This window comes from Giraffa tippelskirchi, chromosome 11, assembly GCF_054371585.1.
Source record: "Giraffa tippelskirchi isolate mGirTip1 chromosome 11, T2T-mGirTip1v1.2.pri, whole genome shotgun sequence".
In the NCBI taxonomy this organism is placed as follows: domain Eukaryota; kingdom Metazoa; phylum Chordata; class Mammalia; order Artiodactyla; family Giraffidae; genus Giraffa; species Giraffa tippelskirchi.
In genome coordinates this window covers 54,922,352-54,935,950 of record NC_137285.1, presented here as the reverse complement: position 1 = coordinate 54,935,950, position 13,599 = coordinate 54,922,352, and the positions used below count along the sequence as shown (strand labels likewise).

Here is a 13,599-nt window from a genome sequence, read left to right as displayed (position 1 = left end):
GCCCTCAATCTTTCCCAGCATCAGGGTCTTTTCCAATGAGTCGGCTCTTCACATCAAGTGCCAAAGTACTGAAGCATCAGCTTCAGTATCAGTCCTTCCAATGAATATCAAGGGTTGATTTCCTTTAGGATTGCCTGATGTGAAATATAAAATAAGGCCAGCACTTGTGGCTGCAGTTGAGGGGTAGAGGAAAAAGCTAAACAAGACCTAGGACCTTGCTCTCAAGTCTTCCAGCAACAGAGAGAGAAACTGTTAGTTGGAGAGAGGAACAGCCATGCTGCATGGCTTAATTACCAATCTTTTCCTGTTGTTCATCTAGCTTTGCTTCCTGGTCCATAACTGGAAGCAGATGCCATCATGCCCAAGGGAGGAAATAATAAGGTGTGATCCAGGGGGAGACAGCTCTAAGCTAAAACAACCCAATAAAGTCTGGACTATAGCGAAATAAAGGTTTTAGTCCCCCAATCAAGTAAAGAATCCCAACCGGTCAAGGTGAAGGATGCGAACAAGAGGATTATAAAATGGGTGGTGAAGGAAGTAATAAATACCACCCTTGACCTTGTAATAGTTAACAGAAACAGTGACTGTAGCAGCTATGCCTTTAAAAAATACACACAGACACACGCCTAAGTTATATTTATGTATTTAAAATTCGTATATACATACACCATATTTTTTTCTCTGTCTGTCAGATTTTTTCCCCTTTCTCTTCCCCATTACATTGAAGTAGAATTTCGTGCGAAGTTGCTTCGGTTTTTTCGACCCCATGGACTGTAGCCCGCCAAGGTCCTCTGTCCATGGGATTCTCCGGGCGTGAATACTGGAGTGGGTTGCCATGCCCTCCTCCAGGGGATCTTCCTGATCCAGGGATCAAACTCGAGTCTCATGTCTCCTGCACTGGCTAGCGGGTTCTTTACTACTGGCACCACCCGGGAAGCCCAGATGAGAGTTGGTAGTGCTTAATTTTGCAATTGAGTCCATAGGTCACCAGGACCACAAGGAGCCACACCCGGGGAGGATAACATATCACCTGGAGAGCCTTGAGATGGACACAATGGCTGCTCGGACTTTGTGTCTCCTGAAGCCGTCAGTATCCTTGCTTGCGTGATGGATAGTGCCCTCACATTAGGTAGAATCAGGAAGTCGCTCTTGAGTTGGTCTAATGGATGCTGAATAGCAAAAAGGCTAAACTCTGGGATCCATTCTCGGCCCTTCCTATGCACTTCTCTGCATCAAAGGGAATTATTCTCCCAGTTTCTTCTTTCCCTGGCTTCCAGGTAGGTTCAGCTGATGAGAGGCACTGGCAGAAGATTGGAGCAGAGGATGGGAGAAGGCAAGTAATTTGTAACTCTGTCTCAGGCAGCTCCTGCAGGAGTGGTTGTATCACCTTTTTGGTTTCAGTTTCTGCCCGGCAGCACCTCCTGGCTGGCAGACACTGGCTAATGACAGCTCAGCGGGAACGGGCTGCCCACTCTAGCCTGATTTCTAGATTTGATCAGTCTGCCTCCTCTGGTTGCCTGATCTAGGGTGGTTATAGGTTCCTCTGTTGCTCATACCTGGGTTGCCTCAGTGTCGTATGCTTACCTTCTCAGCTTTTCCATCAGTTTTTGTGACCATGTCATTCGATGAATTAAAATTCCCTCTGTGAAAGATGTTGAGTGGTTTCTGTTTTCTTGCCTGGACTCTGATAGAAACAATATATATATTTCATTAGAAACTATCTCAAGCTTTTAGAGATGTAAATAAGAGTTTAAAAAAAGATATTAGCGCCATCTAAGTACTTGAAAATGTATCACAATGATCTCTTTCAAAAGTCACAGTTATCCATGTAAAAGAAAACAGCTTTGTCCTTTTGTAAACAGCAAAGCTCTTAAAGGTAGGTGGTGTTATTTTTTTACATGAACATTTGAATATTGTTGAATACCTTTTTTTGTAATATGGCAAAGAAATGACCTTTTAAATTTTAGTCTTCTGATTTACACGATGAATATAGATAATTTTTTTGAGTGGAGGAAAGTCCACAAACCTACCGGGAGAAATCTATCTCCCAAATTTTACATTTGACCAAGCCCTCAGTGTATTCTTCCAGGCGTTTAATTTTTTTCCTGTAAGATTGTATGTGAAGTTGCAGATAATCCAGATGGTACTGATTTGTTTACATTTAAGTAATCAGCATTGTTTGGTATAAAACTTTTGAAGTCCTGTGATGCTTTTCAAATATCTTTACCCTTTGAAGCCCGAAATTGCATACTTCAGTGCCAAGTGAAACTTGAACCACACAGACTAAAGTCCAATGAACATAAGAAATTTTAAATCTGCACCAACCCAAAGCTGACTGATGTTTTCACATCTGGCTCTTGATAGCAAGCCACCAAAGAAGAGTGGTTTTTTTTTTTTAATGGTTCATTCTATCCTTGTTGAAACTTCCTATTTAATCACAAATTATATTTAATGACTTATGATTTTGACCAGATGGCCTCAAGATTACACCGCATCGGCATGCAAAAATGCAGCCAACATATTTGGCCTTATTCTGGAACAATTTTTTTCTCTTTGTTACTGATCAAATGAGATAACCAGTCGCCAGATAATACCTAGACATTTTTTTCTACTTATCCAATTTTAGTGAGTTGATATACAGCCAAAGTTCCTTGACGAATTTAAGTATATTGAAAGACGTTAAGACCAATAGCATGGCAGAATGACTAAACACAAGCTTTTGAGTGAGTAAGAATTGGGTGTGAATTGTAGCTGTGATGTATCAATGTCCTCTTCTGTAACATGAAGGGAAGAAGGGTGGCCATCTCATGGAGTTGAAAAAATTAATTAAGAACACATATGTGAGGGGATGAGTACTTTTCCTGGCACATAGCATATGTTCAATTAGCTATGACTATTTTAATACATTTTCCAGACACACTTTTTCCACGAGAGAAAATCTTTTTATACACGATGAAAAACAGAAATGTTAAGACATTCCTGAATGTGGGTAGAACCAATGAAACTTCTGTAGGTCAGTGAACAGTTTTGTTTCACCTGATCCCAGTTTTGTTTCATTGATCCCTGAGTTGGGAGATCCTGGAGGAGGCTATGGCAGTTCACTCTGGTGTTCTTGCCTGGAGAGTCCCATGGACAGAGGAGCCTGCTGGGCTACAGTCCATAGGGTTACAAAGAGTCAGACACGACTGAAGGGACTTAGCACACACACATTGTTTAAATTTACTGTTTTATATAAAGTAAAAATTACACACACAGTCACACACATATATAGTTTACTTTTACTTTTTTTCAAATAGTACATTTTTCATGGTTCAAATGTCAAAGGTACTAAAAGATATAGAGTGAAGGGACTCCCCCCCATTCCCTGTACCCCCAGTTACTAAGCTCCGTGCATCATGAGGAGACCAATGTTAGCACACTCTGGTGAATCTGTACAAAGATATACATATACAAACAAATACAAAGTTATCCCTCCCTTACACATAAATAGTAGTGTACTGTACACTGTACTTGCTATTTTTGTTTACTTTAAGATAGTTGTTTATTTGACAGTGCTGGGTCTTAATTGTGGCATTCGAATTCAGTTGCAGCCTCTGAACTTAGTTGCAGCACGTGGGTTCCAATTCCCTGACCAGGGATCGAACCCAAGTCTCCTACATTGGGTGAATAGTCTTAGCCACCAGGGAAATCCCCTGTACCTGCTAGTTTTGTTTCATAGTATGTTGTTGTAGTTGGTCAGTCGCTAAGGGTCCAGCTCTTTGCAACCCTGTGGACTGCAGCACACTAGGCTTCCTTGTCCTTCACTATCTTTCGGAGTTTGCTCAAATTCATGTCCATTGAGTTGGTGATGCTATCTAATCATCTCATCCTCTGCTGTCCCCTTCTCCTTTTGCTTTCAATCTTTCACACTATAGCTTATATACGATTCCATATCAGTATGTCTGCACAGTATTCCATACTTTATTTTAACCAGTGCCCTATTAATAGGAATGTCATCTGTTTCCAGGCTTTTGCTATTACAAATAATGTCACTATAAATAACCTCATGTATGCATTTTTAGCATATATGTATATACTATAATCTATCTGTAGGATAAATTCCTAGAAGAAGACCTGCTGGGTCGAAGAGTATGTGTAATTTTGAGGATGATCTGTAAATTGTTCCCAATAGAGGTTATAGCACTTTGTAGCCAACTAAAAATGTATCTGGACATTTAAAAATCTATTTTCATTATAAACTAGTGTTATGTGCTGTGTGTGTGTGCTAAGTCACTTCATCACGTCCAACTCCTTGCAGCCCTATGGACCACTGGGCTCCTCTGTCCATGGGATTCTCCAGGCAAGAATAGTGCAGTGGGTTGCAGTACCCTCCTCCAGGCCATCTTCCCCACCCAGGGACTGAACTCATGTCTCTTACATCTCCTGCATTGGCAGGCAGCTCCCTTACCACTAGCACCAGCTGGGAAGCCCATAAACCAGTGTTACTTCAATAAACAAAAATTTAAAAATCCATTTTCAGTGCTAGTAAAATACCAAAGGTTCACCTAACTCAGCAGTCCACGAGTCTACATGTACTTTGAGTTTGAGGTCCTTTCTTTTTTTTTAAGAGATAAGCTCCAGGAAGTGTGTATCTCAGAGAGGTTTCTTTTTGTCTCCATAGTGACACTTACATACTTAGAAACCTCAAATTATTGTTCCTAGGTTACAACAGTAAAAACTCTGGATGAAAACATTCTTCCCACTCCATGTTTTAAATCAGAAAGAGCTAAGAAACATCCATGTAGGGAAACAGTGGAACACACACTGCTTCATAGGCCTGGGGATTTGTTCAATTTAGACATTTTCTTAGTGCCTGTTTGCAGGTGTTTTCCTGCTCTCTGAGGTTCTCTTCAGTGCTACCCTCCAGCTTTTGAGAAAGAGACTGATTTGTTTCTGATTTGTTTCTTTATTGGCAGAACATGGAAGGTGGGAGTGGGGAACTTAGAGATTTGATCTTAATTTTCAGGCCTTCTGAGCAGAAAAGTTCTCTATTTTCTGGCGTGGCCCTCTTGACTTAAATACTGTTCTTTTTAAGAGTTAAGATTGTAATAAAGAGTGTTTTTCAAGGACAAAAGTCTGTCTGCTTATCTGAATTTCTTTTTAATTTCAGCAGTGATCGGAAAAAAAAATAATTCAACTGAGCTATTGGAAAATCTCACAGGGCAGAAGTAAACCCATATACAATTCCTTAGTGTTATTAGTCACAGGGGAAAAGTTCCTTTAAGATGTCCTTTCAGAAGCATCAGAGAGGCATGTTAAGTGTGTGTTCCCATCACTTGGAGTTCACATGTGAAAATCTGCCCATTTGCAGAAGGGTTTTGATTAAATGTGTGTGTTTGCAACCCCGAGCAGTCCATTCACGAATGTGTGCCTGTCTGTAGATTAACCGTCTTCTGCATACAGGCCAAACCATAGGATTGTATCTGAAACAAAAGTCTTCTAAGGGTTTATGCTTTCACTAGAATTGCCTTTAACAGTGTTGTTTCTAAAGTCAGATTCAGTATTAAGTGAGGCCTGATTTAACTGACCCAGCTTTATGATGCCTTTCAGAAGGAAACTTTTATCCTTGCTGCTGCTTAATTGGTACAAAATTAGCCTCTGAACTCTGGATGACTTGTAATTTCAGTTAAAAAAGAGAAAAAGAAAAGCAAAACGTAGTCTATTGTGTGATAATAACACAAAGTTGTTATTTGCCAGCCACACTGGAGAACAAAAACGTGACTGATATAACAAATGTCTTGCTTTTCTTCTATTTGACATCGTAAATAGAGCTACTGAAACATTTTCTGACTGCAAGTAGTCAATATCGCTCCACCAATCTTTTCAGGCTTCTCCCCAGGAACAGATGTAGAGCTGAAATGTGAACTACAACAGATGAATTGCAATTACTTTATTTATATCAATAGTCCTTTAAAAAAAATACTAGCAATAAAAACTCCAGCAAGTATTAATACATTATTGGGAATAATCACTCAAAGTAGCTTAGGAAAAAAGGGAATTAGCTGGGTCAACTCACCAAAAAAAAAAAAAATCCTTGAAATTGAAAGTAATTTTGACTTATGACTTAAACTCTAATAACCCCACACCCAAAAAACATGCTAATTATTTGAGAAAATGCTGCTCAGTATATCTTAATCAATGTATAAACTTAAATTGATATAAAATTTGAAGTATATAAATTTTCTATACTTGAAGTGATCTCCTTCTATATATGAAGAAAAATTTAAACAAAAATAAGAGAAGGCAATTTGATCAGTGGATATTAAGACAAGGCCAACTATAGGCCTATTTGTGTGTATCTGTTTTATATTTCTCAGAAGAATAAAATCAGCTTTAAATGGTCACTAGTGTTGTTAGAAGACTGAAATCAGGGCTCTTTACTGCAAAACAGAGCAACATTCAGGGCAAATCAGGCTGATAAGACCACATTCCTAACAATGCCCCCATCTCATTATGTATATGTCATTAAATAGGCCAGTAAAGAGAATCCCTATCTTGAGTAGATTTGGAACTTTTAAAGGAAAAATAAAAATTGTCTTTATGTTGTCTAATGTTTAGTAATGATTATTTGGTACATTGAACTCCACCTAAACCATTATTCTTCCTAAACCATTTCCTATGGCTAAAGGTAAAAATATATTCAATATGCCTTTAAAGATCTTTCTTTTAAAATATAGTGTAACACGGAAACTGTTTCTTCTAAGATCATTCCGCTCTCTCCACTTTTAGTCAACATAGGTTTGGAAGTCCTACCCCAGCAAACAGAGAAGAAATGAATAAATAAAATGAAAAAAACAAAAACGTGGGCAGAACACTCTCTGATATAAATCACAGCAAGATCTTTTGATGCACTTGCGAGAATAATAAAAATAAAAACAAAAACAAACAAATTGAGTACCTAATCAAACTTAAAAGCTTTTGCATAGCAAAGGAAACCATCAAAAAAAAAAAAAAGAAAACCCCAGAATGGGAGAAAATATTTGCAAATGAAGCAATGGATAAAGGATTAATCTCTAAAATATGCAAGTAACTCATGTAGCTCAAAAACAACCCAATCAAAATATAGATGGAAAATCTAAAAAGATATTTCTCCAAAGAAGACATATGGGTGGGCAAGAGGCCCATGAAAAGATGTTCAACATCACTAATAATTAGAGAAATGCAAATCAAAATTGCAGTGAGGTATCACCTCACACTTTGGCTCCATCCCATCATTCTTTCTGGAGTTATTTCTCCACTGATCTCCTTTAGCATATTGGGCACCTATTGACCTGGGGAGACATTACTTTGCCAACAAAAGTCCGTCTAGTCAAGACTATGGTTTTTCCAGTGGTCATGTATGGATGTGAGAGTTGGACGGTGAAGAAAGCTGAGCGCCGCAGAATTGATGCTTTTGAACTGTGGTGTTGGAGAAGACTCTTGAGAGTCCCTTGGACTGCAAGGAGATCCAATCAATCCATCCTAAAAGAGATCAATCCTGGGTGTTCATTGGAAGGTCTGATGTTGAAGCTGAAGCTCCAATACTTTGGCCACCTCATGTGAAGGGTTGACTCATTGGAAAAGACCCTAATGCTGGGTAGGATTGGGGGCGGGAGGAGAAGGGGACGACAGAGGATGAGATGGTTGGATGGCATCACCGACTCGATGAACATGGGTTTGGGTAGACTCTGGGAGTTGGTGATGGACAGAGAGGCCTGGTGTGCTGCAATTCATGGGGTCGCAGAGAGTCGGACACGACTGAGCGACTGAACTGAACTGAACTGATCACCTCACACTAGTTAGAATGGCCATCGTTAAAAAAAAAATCTATAAACAATTAACGCTGGAGAGGGTATGGAGAAAGAGAATCCTCCTACACTGTTGGTGGGAATGTAAGTTGGTGCAGCCGCTATGGAGAACAGTGTGGATATTCTGTAAAATACTAAAAATAGAGTTACCATATGATCCAGCAATCCCACTCCTGGGCATATATTCAGATAAAACCATAATTTGAAAGGATACATGCGCCTTAGTGTTCGTTGCAGCACTATTTACAATAGCCAGGACATGGAAGCAACCTACATGTCCATCAAGAGAAATGCATAAAAAGATGTGGTACATATATACAATGGAATATAACTCAGCCATAAAAAAGAATGAAGTAATGTCATTTTCAGTGACATTGATGGATCTAAAGATTGTTATACTGAGTGAAGTAAGTCAGATAGAGAAAAACAAATGCCACATGATATCACAAATCTGAAGAAATGGTACAAATGAACCTATTTAAAAATAGCAGTTTAGTCACAGATGTAGAAAACAAACCTGAAGTTATCAGGGGGAAAGGGAGGGGCATAAATTGGGAGATTGGAATAGACATATACCCTCTACTATATATCAAATAGAGAAGTAATACTGTACTGAATAGCACAGGGAGCTCTGTTCAATACTCTGTAATGACCTCTATGGGAATCGAATCTAAAAAACAGTGGATATGTGTGTATGTATAACTGACTCATTTTGCTGTACACCTGAAACTAACACCATATTGTATATCAACTATATCCAAAAAAAATTTTGAGAAGTGAGAAACGCATGGTATGTGATGCTGGCTGACTCTACTGTTTAACATCCTATGTCAACAATTCATTATGGTGCCTAGCTGAATGACACACATATTAAAGTGAACTTTTTGTAAAAAATAAAATATAGTGTATGTACATCAAATAAAATATTGTGTATATTACAGGTGAAGCAGCATAGCAGAATGGATGAAATTTGGAGTCAGTTAAGCCTTGGTTCAAATTCTGTCAAGTTAATTTACCTTCAATATTCTCAGAGTTAAAATGGAAATAATAATACTTCAACTTATTACAACTAAATAAGATTATATTACAAAGCAGTTGTATAATATAACAAAGTTGTGTAATATAACAAAGCTTTAATAGAGGCTAACATAATGCACTTGTCTTTCTCTGTCTCACTTACTTCACTAAGCATGATACCCTCCAGATCCATCTGCTGCTGCTGCTGCTAAGTCGATTCAGTCGTGTCCGACTCTGTGCGACCCCATAGATGGCAGCCCAACAGGCTCCCCTGTCCCTGGGATTCTCCAGGTAAGAACACTGGAGTGGGTTGCCATTTCCTTCTCCAATGCATGAAAGTGAAAAGTGAAAGTGAAGTCGCTCAGTCATGTCTGACTCAGCAACCCCATGGACTGAAGCCTGCCAGGCTCCTCCGTCCATGGGATTTTCGAGGCAAAAGAGTTCTGGAGTGGGGTGCCATTGCCAGATCCATCTGTGTTGCTGCAAGTGGCAAAATTTCATTCGATAACAAATACTAGGGGATTGGCTTCCCTGGTGGCTCAGACAGTGAAGATTCCACCTGCAACGTGGGAGACCTGGGTTTGATCCTTGGGTCTGGAAGAACCCCTCAGCTCAGTTCAGTTGCTCAGTTGTGTCTGATTCTTTGAGACCCCATGGACTGCATCATGCCAGGCCTCCATGTTCTCCCTGGAGTTTACCCAAACTCATGTCCATTGAGTCGGTGATGCCATCCAACCATCTCATCCTCTGTCGTCCCCTTCTTCTCCCGCCTTCAGTCTTTCCCAGCATCAGGGTCTTTTCCAATGAGTCAGCTCTTCACATCAGGTGGCCAAAGTATTGGAGTTTCAGCTTCAACATCAGTCCTTCCAATGAACAGCCAGGACTGATCTCCTTTAGGATGGACTGGCTGGATATCCTTGCACTCCAAGGGACTCTCAAGAGTCTTCTCCAACACCACAGTTCAAAAACATCAATTCTTCAGCCCTCAGCTTTCTTTATAGCCCAACTCTCACATCCATACATGACCACTGGAAAAACCATAGCCTTGACTAGATGGACCTTTGTTGGCAAAGTAATGTCTCTGCTTTTAAATATGCTGTCTAGGTTGGTCGTAACTTTCCTTCCAAGGAGTAAGCGTCTTTTAATTTCATGGCTGCAATCACCATCTGCAGTGATTTTGGAGCCCCCCAAAATAAAATCAGCCGCTGTTTCCACTGTTTCCCCATCTATCTGCCATGAAGTGATGGGACCAGATGCCATGATCTTAGTTTTCTGAACGTTGAGCTTTAAGCCAACTTTTTCACTATCCCCTTTCACTTTCATCAAGAGGCTCTTTAGTTCTTCTTCACTTTCTGCCATAAGAGTGGTGTCATCTGCATATCTGAGGTGATTGATATTTCTCCTGGCAATCTTGATTCCAGCTTGTGCCTCATCCAGCCCAGCGTTTCTCATGATGTACTCTGCATATAAGTTAAATAAGCAGGGTGACAATATACAGCCTTAACCTACTCTTTTTCCTATTTGGAACCAGTCAGTTGTTCCATGTCCAGTTCTAACTGTTGCTTCCTGACCTGCAGACAGATTTCTCAAGAGGCAGGTCAGGTGGTCTGGTATTCCCTTCTCTTTCAGAATTTTCCACAATTTATTGTGATCCACACAGTCAAAGGCTTTGGCATAGGCAATTAAGCAGAAATAGATGTTTTTCTGGAACTCTCTTGCTTTTTCAATGATCCTTCGGATGTTGGCAATTTGATCTCTGGTTCCTCTGCCTTTTCTAAAACCAGTTTGAACATCTGGAAGTTCACAGTTCACATATTGTTGCTGGCTTGGAGAATTTTGAACATTACTTTACTAGCGTGTGAGATGAGTGCAATTATGCAGTAGTTTGAGCATTCTTTGGCATTGCTTTTCTTAGGGATTGGAATGAAAACTGACCTTTTCCAGTCCTGTGGCCACTGCTGAGTTTTCCAAATTTGCTGGCATATTGAGTGCAGCACTTTCACAGTATCATCTTTTAGAAGATCCCGTAGAGAAGGGATTAGAGCTTCCCAGGTGACACTAGTGGTAAAGAATCTGCCTGCCAGTTTAGGAGACATAAGAGACGTAGGTTCGATCTCTGGGTTGGGAAGATTCCATGCAGGAGGGCATGGCAACCCACTGCAGTATTTTTGCTTGGAGAATCCCATGGACAGAGGAGCCTGGCGGGCTACAGTCCATAGGGTCGTAAAGAGTCGGAAATGACCAAAGCAACTTAGCATGCATGCATGCATGCACTAGAGGATTAAGAGGTAAAAACTACTAGGTATAAAATAAATAGCCTAAAAGCATATATTGTACAACACAAGGAATGTAGCCAACATTTTATTATAATTGTAAATGGAGTAGAATCTATAAAAATTTTGAATCAATGTATTGTACACCTGAAGCTAATATTGTAAATCAACTATATCTCAAAAATATATACAAATAAAACATGTAAATTTAAAAACTAAATAAACGAATAGAGACTATTGTTATCACAGTATGCTATCTGAATATATCCTAGGCACCATTTACCATGAAAAGTGGAAGTGTTAGTCGTTCAGTCATGTCTGACTCTTTGCAACCCTATTGACTATACCCCACCAGACTCCTCTGCCCATGGAATTCTCCAGGCAAGAATGCTGGAGTGGGTTGCCATTCCCTTCTCCAGGGGACCTTTCTGACCTGGGGATCGAACCCAGGTCTCCTGCATTGATGGCAGATTCTTTACTATCTCAGCCACCAGGGACCATTTACATATGGTACATATGCAGTTACATATGCAGTTAAACAAGATCCCAAAAGGGAAACAGATAACCGTGTGTATAGCTCCAGGGAATTCCCATCCATCAACTAATTAGCAAACCAATGTTCATGGCAGTGTAAAACACGTGAAGATTACCATCTAACTGGTAAGAGCAGAATGTAAATACACAAATATGGTCTAATGTACTATAAGCTGTATATTAAGTTGTACCATATGGGCAGTTAGGGGAAAAGCACAGTATAAAGTAGTACAGTAAATAGTACAGATAAAATGCTCTGAAGGAATTAAGGAATGGAAGTAAGAATGTAATCAGAGGTCTTAAGAAAAGATAATACTTTAGAACTCAATTATAAGTGATAAAAACCTAACTAAAATAGCTTAGGGAAAACTAACTGAACTGTGGGAAGGACATGGGCACATTTGTGCCTCTGATAATACAAAAACCTAGCACTCGAAGTCCAATAAATTTTTTTCTCTTTCTATTGTTTTTTTTTTTGTCTGTATATCAGCTTCATTTTCTTAGACTGACTTTTTCCATAAGGCTGGCTCCATAGTTACCACTAACTCCCGGTTTACATCTTCCCACCTTGGCCAAAGAGAAAATGACTTTCTTCTTTAACTGCTTCTTCTTTTCTAAATATTTATTTGGCTGCTTCCAGTCTTCATTACAGCACATGGGCTTCTCTAGTTGCAGGATTTGGGCTCAGTAGTTGGGGCATACAGGCTCAATAATTGTGGTAAATGGGCTTAGTTGCCCCATGGCATGTGGGAATCTTAGTTCCCCAACTAGGGATCGATCCTGCATCTGCTGCATTGGCAGGCAGATTCTTAACCACTGGACCACCAGGGAAGTCCCTCTTCCTTAACTTCTAATTCAGGAAAAATCTAAGCAAAGTCTCTGATTTGTATTCTGTACCCAATCCTCTAACAGGGTGTATACTGCCTGCCTCCTTAGAATCATACATTTAGAACAGTGGATAGAAATGGGAGGGAGCAGACTCACCAAAGAAGTAACTTCATTTTCCAAAAGGAGAGAGCAGCAGTGCAGGACAGACAGAAAACTGCAGTGTGCAACACAAAAGCTGATGTTTAAATGCTAGATAAAGGGACTTCCCTAGCGGTCCAGTGATTAAGAATCCACCTTCCAATGCAGGGGATATGGGTTTGGTCCCTGGTCAGGGATTTTTAAAAATTAAAAAAAAACAAAACTAGCTAAGTCTGTGTCAGGTTGAAGCAGGAATGGGATATGACAATGGCTAAAAATCTACGCTAACATGAATCAAGTCTTCTAAAAATTTCACTCCCCCTCTAATATATATGCGTGTGTGCATATTCAGTCACTTCAGTGGTATCTGTCTCTTTGCATGGACTGTAGCCCACCAGGCTCCTCTGTCCATGGGACTCCCCAGGCATTGGTTTGCCATTTCCTTCTCCAGGGGGTGTTCCTGATCCAGACATGGAACCGACGTCTTCTGTATTGGCAGGCAATTTTTCACTGCTGAGCCACCAGGGAAGCCATTGACATTCAGACTTCTTCGGAAATAGCATGGCCTTCGGTCATCAGATGGCAAAGTTAAAAAAAGTGCCATACTGGTGCAACTTGTTAGAAACCTACCCCCGGAATTTCCAGGAGAACTTGTTCATGGGGGAACACCTTGCCTTCAGCACTCTGCGGCAAGGTCACCCAAGAAGTACCATGAGAAGCTGCTCCTAGGGAGGTGCCAAATGCTAATGGTCCTGGGTGCTGACGACCACTTTGGGAGCCTGAGAACAAGAGTATGCTGCAACCAGCAAGAGAAACTCTTTTCTGCTCCAGTGTTCTTCCAGCCCCCTCTACTGACAGAGGAGGAAGTCCAGCTTCATTATCAGAGAGGAGCGTATGACAACCCACTCCAGTATCCTTGCCTCTGTCAATCCCATGAACAGAGGAGCCTGGTGGGCTACAGTCCACGGGGTCACAAAGAGTCG

The 13,599-nt window shown here is 40.3% G+C and overlaps 1 long non-coding RNA gene across 1 annotated transcript in view; it reads left to right on the top strand.

Annotated features, from left to right (window-relative positions):
- LOC145527005 (uncharacterized) overlaps positions 1-13,599 on the top strand; it is a 111,404-nt gene that overhangs the window by 82,222 nt on the left and 15,583 nt on the right. The window contains exon 2 of the long non-coding RNA XR_014069398.1: positions 9,031-9,134. This is a non-coding gene — a long non-coding RNA (uncharacterized LOC145527005). The remainder of the gene's footprint in view (positions 1-9,030; positions 9,135-13,599) is intronic.